General features: G+C 47.3%; 1 protein-coding gene and 1 long non-coding RNA gene across 2 annotated transcripts in view; one reads left to right on the top strand and one right to left on the bottom strand.

The window, feature by feature from the left end:
* KAZN (kazrin, periplakin interacting protein) overlaps positions 1 to 20,250 on the top strand; it is a 462,055-nt gene that overhangs the window by 142,130 nt on the left and 299,675 nt on the right. The gene's annotated exons all lie outside the window — the stretch shown is intronic.
* On the bottom strand, positions 7,418 to 20,183 carry LOC138090345 (uncharacterized). Its single transcript, XR_011145869.1, has 3 exons — positions 19,872 to 20,183; positions 10,878 to 11,013; positions 7,418 to 8,594 (listed from the first exon to the last, which is right to left on the bottom strand). It is a non-coding gene; the product is annotated as an uncharacterized lncRNA (long non-coding RNA).

Genomic DNA, 20,250 nt, shown 5'->3' with positions numbered 1-20,250 from the left:
CAATTAAAAATGTTTTTAAATGACATCGTTTTTCCCTGTGTCTTTAAAAAATTAAGTTATTATGTACATATATATGTATATCTCATTGGATTTTCCCCAAAATGTTCTTTCTCTTTTTCACGCTTGGCCCGTCAGTGGGATAACCCAGCACTGGGCAGAAGGATGCAGATCCAGAGGGGAACAAAATATAAGCCTTGAACTTGAACCCAGACTTCTGGAGTCAGTTTGCTTCCTGGTGCTCCAGACCCCTCTTGATAAATTCTTTGGATGAATAATTTTGAACTAAGTTGGTAAAACCTGACTGGCTTAGCACGGTGATCTTCAGCATCATCTGGGTGCTTGTTAAAATTCAGATTCCTGGAGATGCTGACTCAGGGCATCAAAGATGAGGCCCAGGAACCTGCATGTTAACATTTTTCCCCCTGCCCCAAGATGACTCTAATGCAGCCAGTTCCTGTAACTGCTGTATGTCAGGATGCTTGGCTTCCTGTCGTTTGAAGCCTTTTCATTTGCAGTAACACCGCATTTGCAGAGGTCTTGAACCCACACCTGAGTGTGGCCGGCTAGCCTGATGCTTCAGGACACAGAGTTGGGGCTCAGAGAGTCACAGGTCACAAATCCTGCTTCTGGGGCTTACAAACTATATGACCCTGAACAAATTCCTTAAGCTGTTGAAGGTGGTGCTAGTGTAGTAAAGAATCTGCCTGCCAATGCAGGAACACAAGAGACTTTGAGTCAGGAAGATCCCCTGGAGGAGGAAATGGCAAGCCACTCCAATATTCTTGCCTGGAACATTCCATGAGCAGAGGACCCTGGTGGGCTACAGTCCATGGGGTCACAGAGAGCTGGACATGACTGAGCATACAGTACACACACACACACACACACAAGTTGTATAAACCTCAGTGTTCTCATCTGTAAAATGGGCGATAATAGTCCCTATCTTGTAAAGTTCTTTGTAACAGTTATATGAATAAATGTGCATTTGGCCCACATTTAAGATCAGTAAGATCTTCTTTTTGATTACCAATAGGCAATTTTAGAACCTTCCAAAAGTCATTTGTTCTGTTATCCTCAGACAGTGATTGGATGACTGTTTCTGATGTCCCTTCTAGGTGACAGATGGAGAGTGGCCCCCCCACATGAACCCCAGCACTGCTCACAAGCTTTCCCGTCCATCCTCTGCCCTGCTCTCTCCAGCACAGGGTCAGGGTGGGCAAGAGGCACTCTTGCTGCAGGTGCTGGGACCTGTGGACATGACTAGGGTCTTTGGGGTTTTTTATTTTATTTTTTACTGGAGTATAATTGTTTTACAATGTTGTGTTGGTTTCTGCTGTATGACAGTGTAAGTCAGCTATGTGTATACACATAGCCTCTCCCTCTTGAACCTCCCTCCGCACCCCCATCCTACCCCTCTAAGAGCGCCAAGCTGAGCTCCCTGTGTTATAGAGCAGCTTCCCTCTAGCTATCCATTTTACACATGGTAGTGTCTATATATGCATTACCTAGGGCCTTTGAAGGTCACATAGGGCAGCAAAGAGATGGGGGAGAGACCAGGCTTTCTTCTTCCCCACAGTGACCCAGCAGACTTAGTGGCTCCCTCCATCTGGTCACATTTCTTCCAATATAACTGACCAACTGAGTATCTATAAGGAAATTGGGGACTTAACCCAGAGCCTGCACCACGGAGCAGATAGCCCCGTAAAGCCCCCTGCTTTTTCCCCAGCCAGCACTGCAAGCTGCCTTTTTCTCTCTCACGCTCATCAGTTCCACTGCATGCTTTTATGGGAGCTCCTAATAGGTTTAGGGAGATGTTGTATTAAGCATGTGGTCTATAGAATAATCCCCTCCCTCCCTATCAAGATCTTCAGAGAAGGAACTGAAAATTCTGAAAATGGAAGATGTGTGAATTCAGACCCTTATTTTGGCTCATGAACCCAACTGTGTTGGTAAAGATTTCACCCTTAGAATCAGGACCTACTCCATGTATGTCCCCAATATTTTCCTTTGGAGGAGTCACTGGCTCTAAGTGAAGAACAAAAGAAAAGGGAACATGTTTCAGACAAAAGATTTAACTGACTGTAAATATAACACAGAGTTGGGAAACTACCCGTTAACTATTTTTGAATGGACTGTGAGGACGCATTTGTTGTCATTGTTCCATCACTAAGTTGCGTCCGACTCTTTATGACCCTGCCAGGCTGCAGCCATGAATGGTGATTACATTTTTAGATGGTTGGGAAAGCCCAAAAGAGTACATGTGACTATTTCATGACATGTGAAAATTCTATGTAAAAATCAAATTTCAGTATCCAAAAATGAAGCTGCATTGGAATGAAGTCACCTTCATTTTTTTCTGTATAGTAGTTGGGACAGAGACCTTGTGTTGGCTGCAAAGTCCAAAATATTTACCATCTGGATTTGTAGAGTCTGCTGACTCCTCTCACAAAAGACATTTTATCAGCATTTATTCACGGACATATTGGGTTCTTCCTATGTATTTTCCCTATATTTTAACTTGTTTAACCCTCATAGCAATCCGAGGACATGTGCTCTTTTTGAAATTACTTTTTATTGGAATATAGTTGTTTCACAGTGTTGTGTTAGTTTCAGGTGTACAGCAAAGTGAATTGGTTAGACATTGGTTAGACCTTTTTTTTAGGTCTATTCCCATATAGGTCATTACAGAGTACTACTCTGAGTAGAGTTCCAGACATGTATTCTTATAATACCCATTTTCCCAGTGGCAAAACAGAGGCAGAGAGTTTCCTGTGGTCTGCCTCAGGTCACTAGCTAGGAAAGAGCAGAACTAGAACTCACACGCAGGCAGTCAGAAGCCAAAGTCATGCTCTTGACCACTATGTCACACTACCTTTTCTGACCAGCTGCTGCATAAGTTTATCCTTATAGACAAAGCATTCAGGAGGTAAGGTCCTTAGATGTTCCCGTGCAAGTAGCCACATCTCTTCCTGATTATCAGAGCCCAGAGGGACTGATGCTATTTCAGACCTCAGGGAGAACATTCCCTCTGTATTCAATAATACGTATCAGAAGCTCGACCTGGGACTCAGGTATCTCTGATCTCATCTTCGGTCCCTCCAAGATGGCAGCCTCTTCCACGTGTATGTGGGAGCGCTGATGCCCATGTGGGTGTAGCAGGGAACCCAGATGCTCAGGACTAGTGCATCCAAGACCCCAGCAGGTGACATCCCATTAGCCAGGGAGAAGGCCCTGGCTATTTTTCTGTTCACTTTCCTTTGTGATGTATTGTAGCACAGGAAATATATTTCTTCACAATTTCCCTTTTGATGAAATGGGGCTCTGGAGGGCTACATCAGTAGCACTGATAAATACTTTACAATCCTGTCAAGAACAAATGGAAATGCCTTAAGAAAAGAAGAAAAACTGCTGAGTAATTAAAGAGGCCAGTAGGATTTTATTATTATTTTGCACAATTATGACCAAAAGTCTTAATCAAACAGCACTCATATTGAGCTGGATTGTTTTTTGTTTTTTGTTTTTTTAAATAAAATCATCCTTAGCATTGTCAGCTGCAGGCGATGGTCAAGATGCCTGAGGCAACTTGGCTGAGTTGCAGGCTGAGGGTGCTTGGTCCCAAGTCCCAGGAAGTCTTCACGGGCCTGAAAGTCTTGCTCTAGGGCCTGCGCTCGGCAGGTCTTTCCTCTTGCCTTCTCTCTCTTCTGCTCCCACTTTTCCTTTTCTCTTCCAAGGAGGGTTTGTTTCTGAATTAGTGCTGAGCCTTTTTTGTGTATCCTATATCCCCTGTCATAAAGACTGTCTGTTTGAATGATAGCTCCCTGAGATGTGCAAACAAACAGCAGATGTGGACTCAAAGGCCAGAGACTGAGAAATTTGCCAAAAGCCACACAGCTAGTGAGGAGCAGAGCCTGGACTTGAAGCCACATCTGTGGGCAGTGATGGGTTTGGGAAGGTGAAGAGCATGGGCTCTGGCTCCACGTGGGCCTGAGTGTGAGTCCCAGCTGTGCCTGGTGATCTTGGGCAAGTCCTTTAATCTCTTTGAATATCAGTTTCCTCATCTGTAAAAGTGGATGATTATAGTACTGACCTCATGGGTGGTTATGAGCATTTGATGAAATCATGTACACAAAGCCCATGATGAGTACTTATTAAATGGCAGGCTTTAGCAGGTCATGGTTCCCAAACCGTGGAGCGAGTCACCCTGGGGGTGCCAAGGTGAAGTCTCTAGGGTGCTGTGTGATATTTACAGTTTTCAAAGTAAACATAGTGACACCTGTTGGACACTGAGTGAGCTGCCAGGTCAAGATAGTAGCTGTCACAGCAGATCCAGCTACATTGCTTTTGATGACTTCCTTTCTTTGTGAAGCTGGAGTTTGACAGTCACTTTGATCAAAAGCAAATACCAACAAAATGAGTATGGAACAGGAACTGACTGGTGGAGTCCCCGTGTGAGTTCAAGGTTGGAGGAGCTGTGCAGTGCTCACCAGGCACACACATTCCTTTGATGCACACTTGTGATAATTTAAAAATAATATAAAACTACCGTTTTTGCCTTCAAAGTCTGCGTATAATTTTTTTCATCTGACTATTGCTTAGAAAATAAATGCTTATTAAGCTTCTGGTTGTAACTACTAAAACTTGTATGGATTTCTTTTGGCCCATGGGTGCCATGAAAAAAACTAACAAGACTCTAAGAGTGCCAGGAACTGAGAAAATTTGGCAACTCTGCCCTAAGGCACATCCAGTGGCTTCCCAGTGTCCTTTGTGAATTAATTTTCTCAGTTTCTGAGTGAGCGGGGAAATGGAAGCACGCCTTCTAGCCTTACTGTATGTTCAAGGAGGAGTGGAAGAGTGACCGTGAGATTTGGGGAAAAGCTGCAGCCCTCTCTTTCAAAATGTAGCTCCACACAGCCCCATGGGGGTTCAGAGTTGAAAGACCACTTTCTGGGAAGACAAGCAACTTGAGTATTTAACACTTGCTGTTAAGATTTTTTCTCAAGATCCGCTGCCACAGATCAGCTCTGATTTCAGCCCCCAGGCTTTCCATCCAAGGGGCTTTCCACCCCGCTGCCCTGAGCACGGGTGACTAAGCAGCTGAAGTGATTCCTGATCGGCTGGCGCATGTTCCCAACAGCCTTTGCTCTGGAGTTAAGATGAAAAAGCAAGATGAGATGTGTCCTAGAGAAGCTTTGCTGATGCACAGAAAATGGTGTTTGTTTCAAATACACGACCCTGAGTTTGAGCTCAGTGAAATGGAGACTGAGGAGGTCTTTCCCATTCCACCGCTTTGCTGGGTTGATTTTCAAATCTGCCAGCCACCTCTGCACCTGATCTATCACTGCTTTAATGACTGCAGAAAAGCAGCCACATGGCAGCAGGTGGAACCTTGCAGCCTTCAGGTCGGCTCAGTGCTCCTTGTGAGATGTCCAAATGACCCTTCTTGCAGGAATGCACAAGGGAGATTCAGCATAGGACCGCTTCTCCAAGCCTTGGGGCAGGAGGGTCCCATGTTTTCCCAGGACCTATTTGACAAAATTAAAAGATGCTTGCTCCTTGGTAGAAAAGCTGTGACAAACCTAGACCATGTATTAAAAAGCAGAGATATCACTTTGCTGACAAAGGTCTGTGTAATCAAAGCTATGGTTTTTCCAGTAGTCATGTATGGATGTGAGAGTTGGACCATAAAGAAAGCTGAGTGCTGAAGAATTGATGCTTTCAAACTGTGGTGCTGGAGAAGACTCCTGAGAGTCCTTTAAACAGCAAGGAGATCAAACCAGTCAATCCTAAAGGAAATCAGTCCTGGATATTCAATGGAAGGACTGATGCTGAAGCTAAAGCTCCAATATTTTGGCCACCTGATGCGAAGAGCCAACTCATTGGAAAAGACCCTGATGCTGGGAAAGATTGAAGGCAAGAGGAGAAGGGGACAACAGGATGAGATGGTTGGATGGCATCACTGACTCAATGGACATGAATCTGAGCAAACTCCAGGAGATAGTGAAGGACAGGGAAGCGTGGTGTGCTGCAGTCTATGGGGTCACAAAGAGTCGGACATGACTTAGAGACTCAACAACAACAAATTTGATGTTCATGGTGGGGTCTCAGGGGAAATAGTAGCCTGAGATATCAGAGCTGTGTTTAACAACCTCTCTGGGGGCCTGACCCCTGCTGATCTCTCCAGATGGGACCTTGTCCTTGCTCACTTTGCAGCCTGAACCCCGCTGGTCCAGACCATTCTCTGTCCCCAGCACGTGGAGGGCCATGTGCAGCTTCTGCCTTGGTTCTGCTGTTCCCTCTGCCCAGAGCGCCCTTCGTCTCAACCCCTGCGCAACTCAAGCATTCCCTCCTCTCAGGGGAGCACTTTAGAATCATGGTCAGAATGTTCGAGTTCAAGTCCTACCTCACTCCTTACTAATCCCTCCGGCCTTTCTCAGCTTCCTCACCTCTTTGTTGTTCAGTTGCTCAGTTATGTCCAACTGGAAAAGTGAGTCAGCTCTTTGCATCAGTTGGTCAAAGTATTGGAGCTTCAGCTTCAGCATCCGTCCTTCCAGGGCATATTCAGGATTGATTTCCTTTAGTAGTGATTGGTTTGATCTCCTTGCTATCCAAGGGACTCTCAAGAATCTTCTTCACCATCAAGGTTCAAAGGCATCACTTCTTCGGCGCTCAGCCTTTTTTATTTTCCAGCTTTCACATCCGTACATGACTACTGGAAAAACCATAACTTTGACTATATGGACCTTTGTAGCAAAGTAATGTCTCTGCCGCCTCACCTCTAGAATGAGGATAAAATAGCACCTGACTCAGTGCTTCTCAAACTGTTAGGTACAGCAGAACCACTCAGGGATCTTGCTAAGCCACAGGTTAAGGCTCAGCAGGACTGCGGAGGATGCTGGATTTCTGCATTTCTTTTCTTTTTTTATGCTATAGTCACACATATGTATATGGGATCTAGAAAGACAGTACTGATGAACCTATTTGCAGGGCAGCAATGGAGACACAGACAGAGAACAGACGTATGGACACGGGGTGTGGGGGTGTTGGAGGAAGGAGAGGGTAGGACAAAGGGAGAGAGTAACATGGAAACATACGTCACCATATGTAAAACGGACAGCCAATAGGAATTTGCTTTATGACTCAGGGAACTCAAACATGGGTTCTGTAACAACTTAGAGGGGCAGGATGGGGAGGGAGGTGGAAGAGATACTTAAGAGGGAGGAGACATAGGTATTCCTGTGGCTGATTCCTGTTGATGTTTGACAGAAACTGACACAATAATGTAAAGCAATTATCCTTCAATTAAAAATAAAGGTAATTAAACAATAACTATTTATTTATATATTTTCAGTTTTGGCTGTGTGAGTCTGCACTGCTGCACGCAGGCTTTCTCTAGTTGCAGCGACTGGGGGCTCCTCTTCGTGGCGGTGCACAAGCTTCTCGTTGCAACGACTTCTCTCGCTGCAGAGCACAGGCTCCAGGCACACGGGCTTCAGTAGCTGCAGCACGTGGGCTCTGTAGTTGTGGGGTACTGGCTTAGTTGTTCTGCATCATGTGGAATCTTCCTGAACCGGGGATTGAACCTGTGTCCCCTGCATTGGCAGGCTCACTCTTACCCACTGTACCACCAGGGATGTCCATGCAGCGTTTCTAATGGTCTCCCAGGTGATGGTGATAGGGCTGGTCCAGGGGCCGCACTTTGAATAGCAAAGGCTTATCTCATTGCAGTGCATGCTGTGGGGCATGGGAAGTGCTGAGGACGTGCCTGGTGCGTGGCCGCCAGTGGTAACTCTCATTGTGTGTGATGGGCGGCTTCCAGAGTATGCCCACCCTCCTTCCGGGCAACCTGGCCTGGCTGTGTGTCCAGAGCATCTCCCTGTCTGGGGTTAGATGCACCACTATTGCTTTCTGCCTCTTCTCTCTATGCCTCCATGCCGTTCTGTTGGGTTCCCCAATTTCCATGTAGGTCATAAAGTTCCTGAGGCCTGAAACATCAAAAACGTAGTAGGTGTGAAGATGCACATCTCAGCTTTTATGATGTGGAACAGGTCATGCTGGTGTCTGCAGAGAGGCACTTATTTTTTAAGGGAACACAGGAGAGGAATGGGATTTACTTCTGGCCAGCCCCACCGAGGTTTTCCCCCACACTGAGTGCGTGGGCTGGACCCCAAGGCCACCCACTGACCACAAGGCCCAGGTATTAAAGCTTTCAAAGCAGTCAGTCTCTGAGATAACACGCCAAACCCCAGCACACCTCATGACCCATTTTCGCATGGCGGGCCCCCAGATCGAGATCCAAATACCCAAACCTCAGCCGGCTGCTGCAGGGAGAAGCAGCGGGAGACGGGCAAGCTACTTATCAGACCTTTTCCATTATCCCTGCCACCTGTTCCGGATTTCCAAAGCAGCACACTGGGTAACAGCCACTTTTGCACCAAAAAAGGAGAAAGGGCAACGATTTTAAGAGCGAGCTTCTTCTCTCACTCTGCGTTTGATACATTGTTCAGGGAACTGGCTGTGAAATAACTACTTGCTGTTCCGGGCACTTTGTGATTTGTAAGCCTCCAGCTTGAGTGGCGGTGGTCTCCACCTGTGGCCTTAGAAAAAGAAAAGCATGAGGTGGGGGCAGGGACGTGGCGCCCCTGCAGGTAGATGAGTCTCCTCCCACTGCCCCGAGGATAAAAGTTTTGGAGCATCCAGTGAGAATGCCATCTGGAGACAAGACGGGCCAGCTGAAATCCCAAGCCCATCTGCTCATTTGTGGGCAGTGGTTGTTGGCTTTCTTACTCCCAAAGGATACATGAGGTCAGCATATAACTGGAAATTGTCCACAGGCTCAGGAGATAGATAGAGGTATAGAGGGTGTGTGCTTCCTGTGAACCAGTATTCTCAAACTTCTGTGTGCCTAAAACTGCAACAGGGGAGGTACTTTTTAAAGAAAACTTTTTATTTTGTATTGGAGTATAGCCAATTGCACTTTCCTAGTGGCTCAGATGGTAAAGAACACGCCTGCAATGCAGGAGACCTGGGTTCGATCCCTGGGTCGGAAAGATCCTCCGGAGAAGGGAATGGCAACCCACTCCAGTATTCTTGCCTGGAGAATTCCATGGACAGAAGAGCCTGGCGGGCTAGAGTCCATGGGATCGCAAAGAGTTGGACTTGACTGAGTGACTAACAGTTACTTATAGCTGATTAACAATGTTGTGGTAGTTTCAGGTGGACAGAAAAGAGACTCAGCCATATATATATATATACGTTTCCATTCTCTTCCAAACTCCCCTGCAGAGGAGGTACTTTTAATATTATATAACCAGGTGGAAAGATCTCAACTGTAGGAGCTAACTAAGCATAAAATTACATTGTACTTCATATAGTTAAAAAACAAACCCTCCTTTCTTTGCCTAATTGGCATCCTTCCAATTATGAAAAAAAAAAAAAACCTTTTCTATGAGTTTATCTTTGAAACTATGTAGAAAATAGTGAGAATTTTTGAAAGTTTTAGTTGCATTGTTTTGATCAATTTCTCCTATATTCTAATTATTATACAATATAAAAAATATTGATTAAGTTGTGATTTGTGATATTTGTAAGCATAGTCATTTTATGGAAAATTAGCCTATTAAAATAAATCCATTTAAAAATTTAAAGAAAAAAAAAAATATATATATATATAGAGAGAGAGAGACTCCTGGGGACTTGCTTGACGGTCCAGTGGCTGACTCTGTGCTTCCACTGCAGCGGGCACAGGTTCAACCCCTGGTTGGGGAACTAAGATCCCTGAAGCCATGCAGCACGGCCAAAAAGAAAATGATCCTTATAGATGCCTGGGCCCCTGGCCTGGTGGGGCTGGGGTGGGGCTCAGGAGGGTATATTTTTAACAAGCTCCCCAGGGGGTTTTGGTGCTTGCTCTGGTGTCCAGCTCCGGATGGTCAAGGAAGAGGAGTGATCTATTCACTCCCATGGTCTGAAATACATTTTCCAGAACAGATTGAGGCTGCAGAATCAGAGGAGACGTGGCTGTAGCTCCATGGCATTCATTCGTTCACTCCATAAATGTTTCTCAAACACCAACGGTGTGCCAGCTGCCATTCCAAGTGCTGAGGATATGCTGAACAAGGCAGAACAGGATCTTGACTTCAGACAGCTGACGTTACTATGGAAGAGCTCACAGTATGGAAGGTTCCTAAGGACATGGGTGCATTAACCACATTTGTAGGCAAGAAGGTGGTGAGCTAGGGAGGAGGAAACCTTGCAGGCAGGGAGGGTGGTGGAAGCAAAAGTTGCAACTTTAAGTTGGGAGTGTCTGGAATAGTCTCACTGAGGAAGTGCTATTTAAGCAGCGACTTGGAGGTGAGGGGGTGGGCGGGCTGTGGCTGTGTGGATGTCTGAGGTAAAGCACGGAGACCCTGAGACCTCAGGGCACTCCAACATGGTGTTGGGGTGTTGTAGGTATTGGAGGAATAATGGGGAACACAGGAGGGTCACTGAAAGAGCAGGGAGCACGGCAGGGTGATAGCAAGTCCGATATGTCCAAGGCACGTCCCAGCATAAGCTCCAAATACCAGATTAATGGTTTCCCATTTTACTGTCAAGCCTGGGGATTTCCGTGGTAGCCCAAAGTTAGGGTTTATCGGTAAGAATCTGCCTTCCAATGCAGGGGATGTGGGGTCGATCCTTGGTTGGGGAGATAAGATCCCATATGCTGGGGCAAATAAACCCACACACCACAACTAGAAAGCCTGTGTGCCACAACTGCTGAGCCAGTGAGCTCTAGAGCCCACACTCCATAACAAGGGAAGTCGTGTATTGCAACAAAGACCCAGCAGAGCCAAGAACAAAAAAATGCTCAGCCTGAACAATTAACGTTATTATCTGTTTACCTGTTTAGAGGCCACTGTAAGGACTTGGACTCTGAGGGAGTTAAGAAATCCTTAGATGGTTGAGCAGAGGAGTGATGTGGTTTCATTAGATTAGAACAGGCTCTGGCTGCTCCACTGAGAACAGACTGTAGGGCACCTAAGGTAGAGGAAAGGAGAACATTTTGGAGGTAGCTGTAACACTCCCACTGGTATGGTAGACAGAACAATGACCCCCCCAAAGACATCTATGTCCTAATTCCCGGAGCCTCTGAATATGTTACCTTAACGTGGTAACATAGATGTTGCTGAGCTGATTAAGGAACTTGAGATGGGAGGATTACCCTGGATTATACAGGTGGGCCTGATGTGATAACAAGAGGCCTTCCAAGAAAGAGGCAGGAGAGTCAGCGTCCCCAGAGAGAGGCAGAGGCTGGAGTGATGCACTTTGAAGATGGAGGGAGGGGCCACGAGCAAAGGAATGCAGGCAGCCTCTGAAAGTTGGAAAACGCAAACAGATTCTTCCCCTCAAGCCTCCAGAAGATCACAGCTTTGCTGACACTTTGATTTTAGCCGTAAACCTGCAGTCCCCCAAATTTTTGGCCCTAGAGACCAGTTTCATGGAAGACAATTTTTCCATGGACAGGGCTTGGGGATGGTTTGAGGATGATTTGAGATCATGTTTATTGTGCACTTTATTTCTACTATTATTACATCAACTCCACCTCAGATCAACAGGCATTCGATCCCAGAGGTTGGGGACCCCTGCCTTAAAGAATCCCATCTGGACATCTGACCTATAGAAAATAAAAGGGTGTTCTTTTAAGTCACCAAGTTTATGGTGACTTTCAACAGCACAAGTAGAAGCTAAGTGGCCCATGGCTTGACCAACTTTCTGCCCTCCTGCCCTTAGAAGCAAGGGACTTTGGAAAGAAGGACTTCACTTTTACCCTAACTCTTGGAGAAGGGTCAATAAACTATGGCCCACTGCCTGGTTTTGTAAATAAAGTTTTATTGGCACACCGCCATGCTCACTTGTTTGCATACTGTCTCAGGCTGCTTGCACCCTGTAAGAGCAGAGTTGAGTAACTAGACAAACACCATATGGTCCTCAAAGCTGAAAAATATTTACTATCTGGCCTTTTACGGAAAGTGCTGATCTTTGCCCTAGAAGACCCTTTGTGGCTTATTAACCAGCACCCTGCCCCTCTGCCTGTGACGACCTCCCCAGTGATGACCCCAGCCTTTCAGGGCTGCTGCAGCATCCATACGTGAGGCTGTAGCAGGCACACCTGGCTCAGCGTGACCCTGCTACCCTGGTCACTGAATGAATCAAACTGGGCCATGCACACTCGCGCTCGGATTTTGGAACCTGGGTTTCACAGAGGGAGGGCTTGTGGCTGGAGCTGAGAACAAGCCTTGACGTGCGGTTGCTGTTTAGCAGATATTTTTCAAATGGGTGAATCCTTCTGGGAGATGTAGGATGGGCCTCATCTGCAGAGCACAGAGAGAACTAAAGAGACCCAGTCTACAGGAACAGAACAAAAAAGCAGATGTGCAGGACAAGCAGATACAGACGTCAGCGTGCTCCAAGGGGAGACAGGTTGGGGGAGCAGCTGTTTGGCGAAAGTTTTGTGGGTTTGTTATCTGCTGCTGTGTAAGAAATTGCCACAAACTTCATGATTTAAAAGACAGACATTTATGGGACTTCCATGGTGGTCCAGAGGTTAAGACCTCAAGCTCCCAATGCCGGCAGTGCAGGAATTAAGAATCCACATGCCATATGGCACAGCCAAAAAAATAAGACATTTATAATCTCACAGCTCCTGAGGGTCAGAAGTCCGGCCATGGCTAAACCGGGTTCTCTACTCAGAGTGTCCTAAGACTGAAATCAGGGATTCACTGGGGTGTGTGTCTTTCTGGAACTCTAGATCCTCTGTCAGGATCATGCAGTTACTGGCAGAATTCTGTTCTTTGCAGCTGCAGGACTGAGGCCCTGTTCTTTTGATGGCTGTTTGCCAGAGGCTGCTCTTAGCACCTAGATGCTGCCTGCAGTTCCTTGCCATATGGCCCCCTCTCTGGATCCGCTTAGGCTTCTATACTCTTAGGAAGGACCCAGATCCTTTTGAGGGCTCACCTGATCTGGTCAAGCCCACCTGGATCCTCTCCCATTCAATGAACTCAGAATCAACTGACTGTACCCTAATCATGGAAGTGAAGTCCCATCAAGTGTGCAGGTTCTGCCTGCACTCAAGGGGAGTGAATTATACAGGGCGTATACATCAGGGAGGGACCTCCCAGGTGGCTCAGTGGTAAAGAATCCACCTACCAATGCAGGTTTGATCACAGGTTCGGGATGATCCCCTGGAGAGGGAAATGGCCACCCACTCCAGTGTTCTTGCCTGGGAAATCCCATGGATAGAGGAGCCTGGTGGGCTGCCATCCAAGGGGTCGCAATGAGTTGGACTCGACTGAGCAGATCAGGGAAGGGGACCCCAGGGCCAGCTTCCATTCTTGGTTCCGGCTTGATTTCTGGTTTCTAGTGCTCGAATGGCAGGAGCTGGCCTTCTCTCCCATGGGCCCCACAAAATGGACACAGCTCCGTGTGATAAATGACCACTTTCGCTTCAGCTGGCCCCAGTGGACCTCTGTTAGAGAACCTTGGCTGAGACTGTGATGGGATGGGGGTCCCAAAGACACCGCCTCGATTTCAGCCTCACTTGCCCGTGGTGTGCAGGAACCTTCCCTCCCCAAGATCCAGGGGAAAGGAAGCAATCAGACGAAAGTGCTTTCTAAGCCACCCGTGGGCTATGGCCCAGATGACACCACGCTGCCATGAACCCTGGCTGCTGCCCCAGCACACTCAGTCTTAATGTATTGACATTGGCAGCCTTTGTATATCTTGTCATGCCAATAGGGTAATTGAAATGGAATTGTCTCCAAGCATCCAATTAATCAACAAATAAATCATAAACCCAGGGCCATTCACTCAGAGCAGCAAAGAGGCTTCTTCCTGGCTTCCTGACCACTGGAGTTGATTAAACCTAGTTAGACTTTATGTACATCATCTAGCAAGCTTTAGGAGAAGAGAAGGAAGGTAGGGTGGGTGGGGAGAAGAGAAGGAAGATGGTGATTTCTACAGCATTTGCTGAAGCCCCAGGAACTGTGCTTTCTATGCTGTGGCTACTGCTGCTAAGTTGCTTCAGTCATGTCCGACTCTGTGTGACCCCATAGACGGCAGCCCACCAGGCTCCCCCGTCCTTGGGATTCTCCAGGCAAGAACACTGGAGTGGGTTGCCATTTCCTTCTCCAATGCATGAAAGTGAAAAGTCAAGGTGAAGTCGCTCAGTTGTGTCCGACTGGACTGCAGCCTACCAGGCTCCTCCATCCATGGGATTTTCCAGGCAAGAGTACTGGAGTGGGGTGCCCACCTCAAGAAGTTTATGGACCGAATTTCATTTACAAAAATGTCCTTACAAAGTAGGGACTGTGATGCACATTTTACAAGCAAGGATGTCAAGCCCCAGAGAGGTTGAGCAAATTGCCAAAGGTCGCACAGCAAGTAGAGGGTGGGATCTGGGTTCAAAACTAGGCTTATCTAGCTTTAAGAGCTATGTTCTTTGCACTCTATGTTGTGCCAGAAATGTAGATCTAAATAAGAAATAGTTTCAACTGCGGAGCCAAATTTGAAGAACAGAATTGTGCAAACTGAGAAAATATTCGAATGGCTGCCCTCCACCATCATTCCTATAGCTTAGCCTTTGTGAAAATTAATTATTTATATGGCTGCTGCACTCAGGATCTTTTTTGCATCTTGCAGGATCTTTCACTGCAGCACATGGACTCTCTAGTTGTGGTGCACAGGCTCAGTTGTTCTGTGGCATTTGGGATCTTAATTCCCTGACCAGGGTTTGAACCCGTGTCCCCTGCATTGCCAGGTGGCTTCTTAACCACTGGACCTTTAGCCTTTTTAGGTGCTGATGTCAGCAGTGAAAGTGAGAAAGAGGGAGCCTTCTCTGGTGGATTTTCATTCTTTGGAAGAACATTCTCATGTTTCGGGGATAACTCATCACTTTTTAAAAGCCCTTGAGTTCCCAAAACTCTTGCATAAGCCAGAGCATTCCCTCCCCCTTGGATAGGTGGGGAAGCTCTCACCCTTGGCTCACAAAGTAGAGGATTTAGTGTTTTCATCTTAGGAGCTCCAGAAACTTTCTGAATGATAGACTGTCTTCACACCCCAGTTCCTTCTTTTTTCACCATCGTTGGAAGTTCAAATCAAGAGGGTAAACTGATCACGGGCAAATCAGCTGAACTAAAGGCACAGGGTATTCAAAAGAGCAGGAAAAACTGCAGTGGCCACTAAACTTAGCCTCAGAACACATGCAGATGCTGGGAGGGATTCCTGTGCCCACTCCAGGAAGGCTTGCGTCTACTGTGGGGCTTCTATGAGCAGACAGGAGGCTTATCCTAATGGTTCCAAGTGAGCCTGCCCAGTTCTGCTGGAGGCAGTATGACCCTGTACCCTTTTAGTTGGTGAAGGGGAGGTGAGATGCTGTTTTACTGAGCAGTTTGCTGTGCAGTGACAATGGGGACAGAAACCAGCCTTTTCTTGAAGGAGGCACCGAGACACATCTGCATTAAGCAGGAGAGCATCTGCCCTGCAAGGCTGAGTTTCTGTTGGTCAGAACCAAGCTGGGCATGCCGGAGTTATGGTGAATACCCAGCAGCCCCCTGAGGCAAATTGGTCCCTCCCCAGGGAGCTGTGGCTTCAGAAATCCTTGCAGCTCTGAGTACTAACCAATGGATAATAGCATTAAAGATGCTGGGCTGTGTGGAGAGCTGCAATCCTCGGCACACGGACAGTATTCCTAGGCCAGAGGCCTTCAAGCTGATGCAGAGAGCATTGCTGGAGAGAGAGGGAGGGGTTGACAGGCTCCTGTCAGCCAGGGCCATGCAAACTCCTTCACCAACTTCCCTCCAGTTCCTCTTCATCCTTGCCTTCTCTCCATAATGCCAATGTATGCTTCTCTTCTCTAGCTGATTATCACCTCCAATTGTCTCCTGGCAAAAGCCTCCCCAAGCCCGATTCCATCCTACCCTTCACCTGAAGGAAAAAAAAAAAAAAAAAAGAACCTGATTATATCACTCCTTTAAACCCCTTGATAGCTTGGTCTAGGGCTTCGCTGGGGACTCAGGTGGTAAAGAATCTTCCTGCAATGCCAGGGACCCAGGTATGATCCCTGGGTTGGGATGATCCCCTGGAGGAGGGCATGCCAATCCACTCCAGTAATCTTGCCTGGAGAATCCACATGGACAGAGGAACCTGGTGGGTTACAGCCCGTGGGGTCTCAAAGAGTCAGACATGACTGAGTGACTGACATGCCACACACACACATGGCGTGGTCTGGGCTCTGCAGACCTCCCCGCCTCAGCTGCCAGCCCCGCCTGCCTTAGGCTTCATGTGCTGTCCTTCGAGCCACACCCCAGGCTGTGCTTGACTCTTTCTCCTTCATTTGCCTGGAATCCGTTTAGTCCACCTTCCTTCCAACCCCCAGAGTTCCCCTTTACTGGACTCTGCACGTTCTGGTTACTAACGTAGGACTAACGGAGCACTTGGGAGTTCACTTTTGCCATGTCCTGGTGTGGTGGTCATGCTCTCTGCTTACAGGCCTGGAGATCATGGAGAGAGGGCTCTGCGGATGATGCCCTTGGTGGCAGAGAAGCCTTCTTTGAGGGTTGCACGCTCCCACGCAGCTGGAGCAGAATCATGTCCTACACGTCCTGCTGAACGTTCCTGTCGGCTGGCTGACCACTTGTCACACGATGCTGGTTGTTGTTGTCCAGTTGCTCGTGTCCAACTCTTTGTGACCCCATGAGCTGCAGCACACCAGGTTTCCCTGTCTTTCACTATCTCCCAGAGTTTGGTCAAACTCATGTCCACTGAGTTGGTGATGCCATCCAACCATCTCATCCTCTGTTGTCCCCTTCTCTTCCTGCCTTCAATCTTCCCCAGCATCAGGGTCTTTTCTAATGAGTCAGCTCTTCGTATCAGGTAGCCAAAGTATTGGCGCTTCAGCTTCAGCATCAGTCCTTCCAGTGCATATTCAGGATTGATTTCCTTTAGGATTAGCTGGTTTGATCTCCTCGCAGTCCAAGGGACTCTCAAGAGTCTTTTCCAACACCACAGTTTGGAATCACCGGTTCTTCGGTGCTCAGCCTTCTTTACGGTCCAATTCTCATATCCATACATGGCTACTGGGTAAAACTATAGCTTTGACTATACAGACCTTCATTGGCAAAGTAATGTCTCTGCTTTTTAATACACTGTCTAGGTTTGCCATAGCTTTTCTTCCAAGGAGCAAGCATCTTTTAATTTCATGGCTGCAGTCACCATCCACAGTGATTTTGGAGCCCCCCAAAATAAAGACTGTCACTGTTTCCATTGTTTCCCCGTCTATTTGCCATAAAGTGATGGGACCAGATGCCATGATCTTAGTTTTTTTAATGTTGCATTTTAATCCAGCTTATTCACTTTCCTCTTTCACTTTCATCAAGAGGTTCTTTAGTTCCTCTTCACTTTCTGCCATAAGGGTGATGTCATCTGCATATCTGAGGTTATTGATAATTCTCCCAGCCATCTTGATTCCAGCTTGTGCTGGAGCTGGTCATTTATCTGCTTCTACTGTGTCCAAGGCCCATGTATAATTGGTGCTCGATTTTTGAATCAGTGAATGGATGGATAGATGGTAGATACATGTGTGGGTAGATGAACGGGTGGATAGATGGGTGGGTGGGTTGATGGATGGACAGGTGGGTGGATGGATGGACAGGTGGGTGTGGATGGATGGATGGATGGGTAAGTGGATGGATGGGTGGGTGGGTGGGTGGGTGGATGGATGGGGTAGATGCGTAGATGGGAGGATGGATGAATGGGTAGGTGGATGGCTGGATGGGTGGGTGGACAGATGGGTGGGTGAATGGATGGATAGATGGATGGATGGGATTGCCTTACCCACTCTGTGGGCTACTTCAGGATGCAGATCCTATCTTGATCACCTTCACCTCTCTAGCACTCAGAACAGTGCCTGAATCACATAACTGCCCAATAAATATCAGAGGAAAGGATGCTGGAGCACGGGTGGATCGACAGCATTGGTCCCCACAGTTACCTCAGTCCAGGCAAGTCCCGTGTGCATTTGGGGACCCAGAGACTGACAATGTTTTCTTAGGTTGTTGCCTTATACTGTTCCAACAGTTCTGGAACCTTCTCCTGCATCTTGTGGAAGAGAAGGTCCAGCAGAATCTCCCACCAGTTTAGAGAGCTGAGACAATAACAGTGTGCATGGTGAAAGTGATAGGTAGTTTCTTTAGGGTTTTGCTATTTCTGAACCTGTGGGGGTTTTCTCTTAAAAGATGCTGATCTACTCACTGAACTTCCATGAAGAGAAAGCAGAGGGTAGCTTCCTGTTCCTCACCCAGGATCAGCTTTCCAGAATGGCCCTTTGAGATTAAAAACTCTTTCAAGGCAAATGAAACAAAAGTTAACCTGGATAAACTTAGGTATAGTGGCCTGTTTTATGAGAAACTGATGAGGAACCCTGAAATATATTTAAATCTTGCTCTTTGAGCCAGAATGCAAATAGTGTCTTTCCGTTAACTAACTCAGGGTTGCCTCTCTACCGTGTGTGTGTGTTTTGGAGTTTTGTAGGAGTATTCTTAGAATTTTCCTTGTTGGAAGGCTCTCTTACCTCCTTGATGCTCCAAGATAACTATGTAGAATAACAGAACCATCCCCAGATTCCTCATACTTGGAAAGAACCTAATTCAGGAATCATTTCCCTCCAGCATTCATACAGCAGGATAAACAAGGGGACAAGCCCATTAGTGGGGTTCTTTCCCACTATGGTAGGATCAGTTCCATGAGGTACCTCTTCTGCCTTGTTCACTGCTCGTCCCCAGCATCTTGAACTGTGGCTACAACAGACAAGATGCTGAATAAATGTTTGTGAACAAGCTGCAAGCTGCTAGATTCTGGGATGGCAGGGACCATGTTCTTGCCCATTTTATGCATGAGTTTGTTTCCACCACAGTCACAGAATAGAAGCTCATTCATTCACTGAGCAGCTACCATGTGCCAGAGATTACTCAGGACCCTGGAGGAGCATTTGTTGAATTATCTGGTGCATCCAAGCATACATGATTGAATGGATGAAGAAACAAATGCATGATAAAAAAAACAATGAGCCTATCCATCCACCCGCCAATAACCAGTTTCATCTCCCTTTGTTCCAGTTCTGGAGTGCTAAGCCTAGAGAGTTCTCCCCCTGTACTGCCCCCCCCCTTACTTTGCTCTCCCCAATGAATCTTCCCCACTTCGGCCCACCAAAGCCTCTAGGAAGTGTCAGCTCAGATAACATTTGTTTGAATCACCCCATCTGGAGTGAAGTGAACTGTCTTGCCTTTGAATTGCTCTGTCCCCTTTTTTCTCAGCAGTTGAGCACAGTTCAAGAACCATTTGCTGAGCCCCTCCTATGGCAGCCATGGGGGCAGGAACCAGGGATGCAGGGATAGCAAAGAGCCAGTCTCCACCCTAGGAGGCACTGGTGTTCAGCATGTGTCCCACCTGCCTGGATTGTAAAAGCACCATGGTTCTGAGACAGATCCCTGCATTTGTAAACACACAGAGTACCCAGAGCTGAGTCTGATCAAACAGGTGCCCCCCCATTAACTCAGTGGTTGCACATGTGAGGTGTGTAGCCTTGGAAGTCTTTGCTTTAGTGGATTTGAAATGAGGAGCAGGGAGGAGCAAGCTGAAGGATGCTATGGTGGGGCAAGGAGCGTGCTTCTCAGGCAGGGACTCAGGAGACGGCACTAGGGGTTACCGTCAGATGGTACCAAGGTTGCCTCCATGAACAGGTGCACTCACGGGTAGTAAAAGGCCATTGCAGCAAGGAGATTTTGATAGCAACCCAGATTTCTGAGCTTGGTTAACCAAAACAAAACAGAGTGAAACCTTACTTCGTTCTCAGACCGAAGGAAGTGTAGGAGGTCATAGCATCCGTGGTCTGTCGCCTCGGTGTCCAGTCCTTCTGTCCTTCCTGTTGCTTTGTTTTCATGTCCCCCAGGTCCTCTCTGCCTTCTGCTGCTCCTGGTTTTCTTGAACAATTTTCGCACCAGTGATGGAAAGAGGCACCCATGTAAATCAAGCAGTAGGATATCACCAGCACCCAGAGGCAGTCACAGCCCCTCCTGTCCCCAAGGTAGCCGCAGTCCAGACTTCTAGCGCCAGCGGGCCTACAGCTGCTGGGGTGGTCTGGCCTGAAGCCAAGCTCCTGTCCACCCGTGGGCTATGTTACACTGTTGTTCAGTCACGTCCTACTCTTTGCAACCCCGTGGA

Source organism: Capricornis sumatraensis, chromosome 14 (genome assembly GCF_032405125.1).
Source record: "Capricornis sumatraensis isolate serow.1 chromosome 14, serow.2, whole genome shotgun sequence".
Taxonomy (NCBI): domain Eukaryota; kingdom Metazoa; phylum Chordata; class Mammalia; order Artiodactyla; family Bovidae; genus Capricornis; species Capricornis sumatraensis.
The sequence above is the reverse complement of the archived record's forward strand: the minus strand, read 5'-3'. Positions and strand labels throughout refer to the sequence as shown.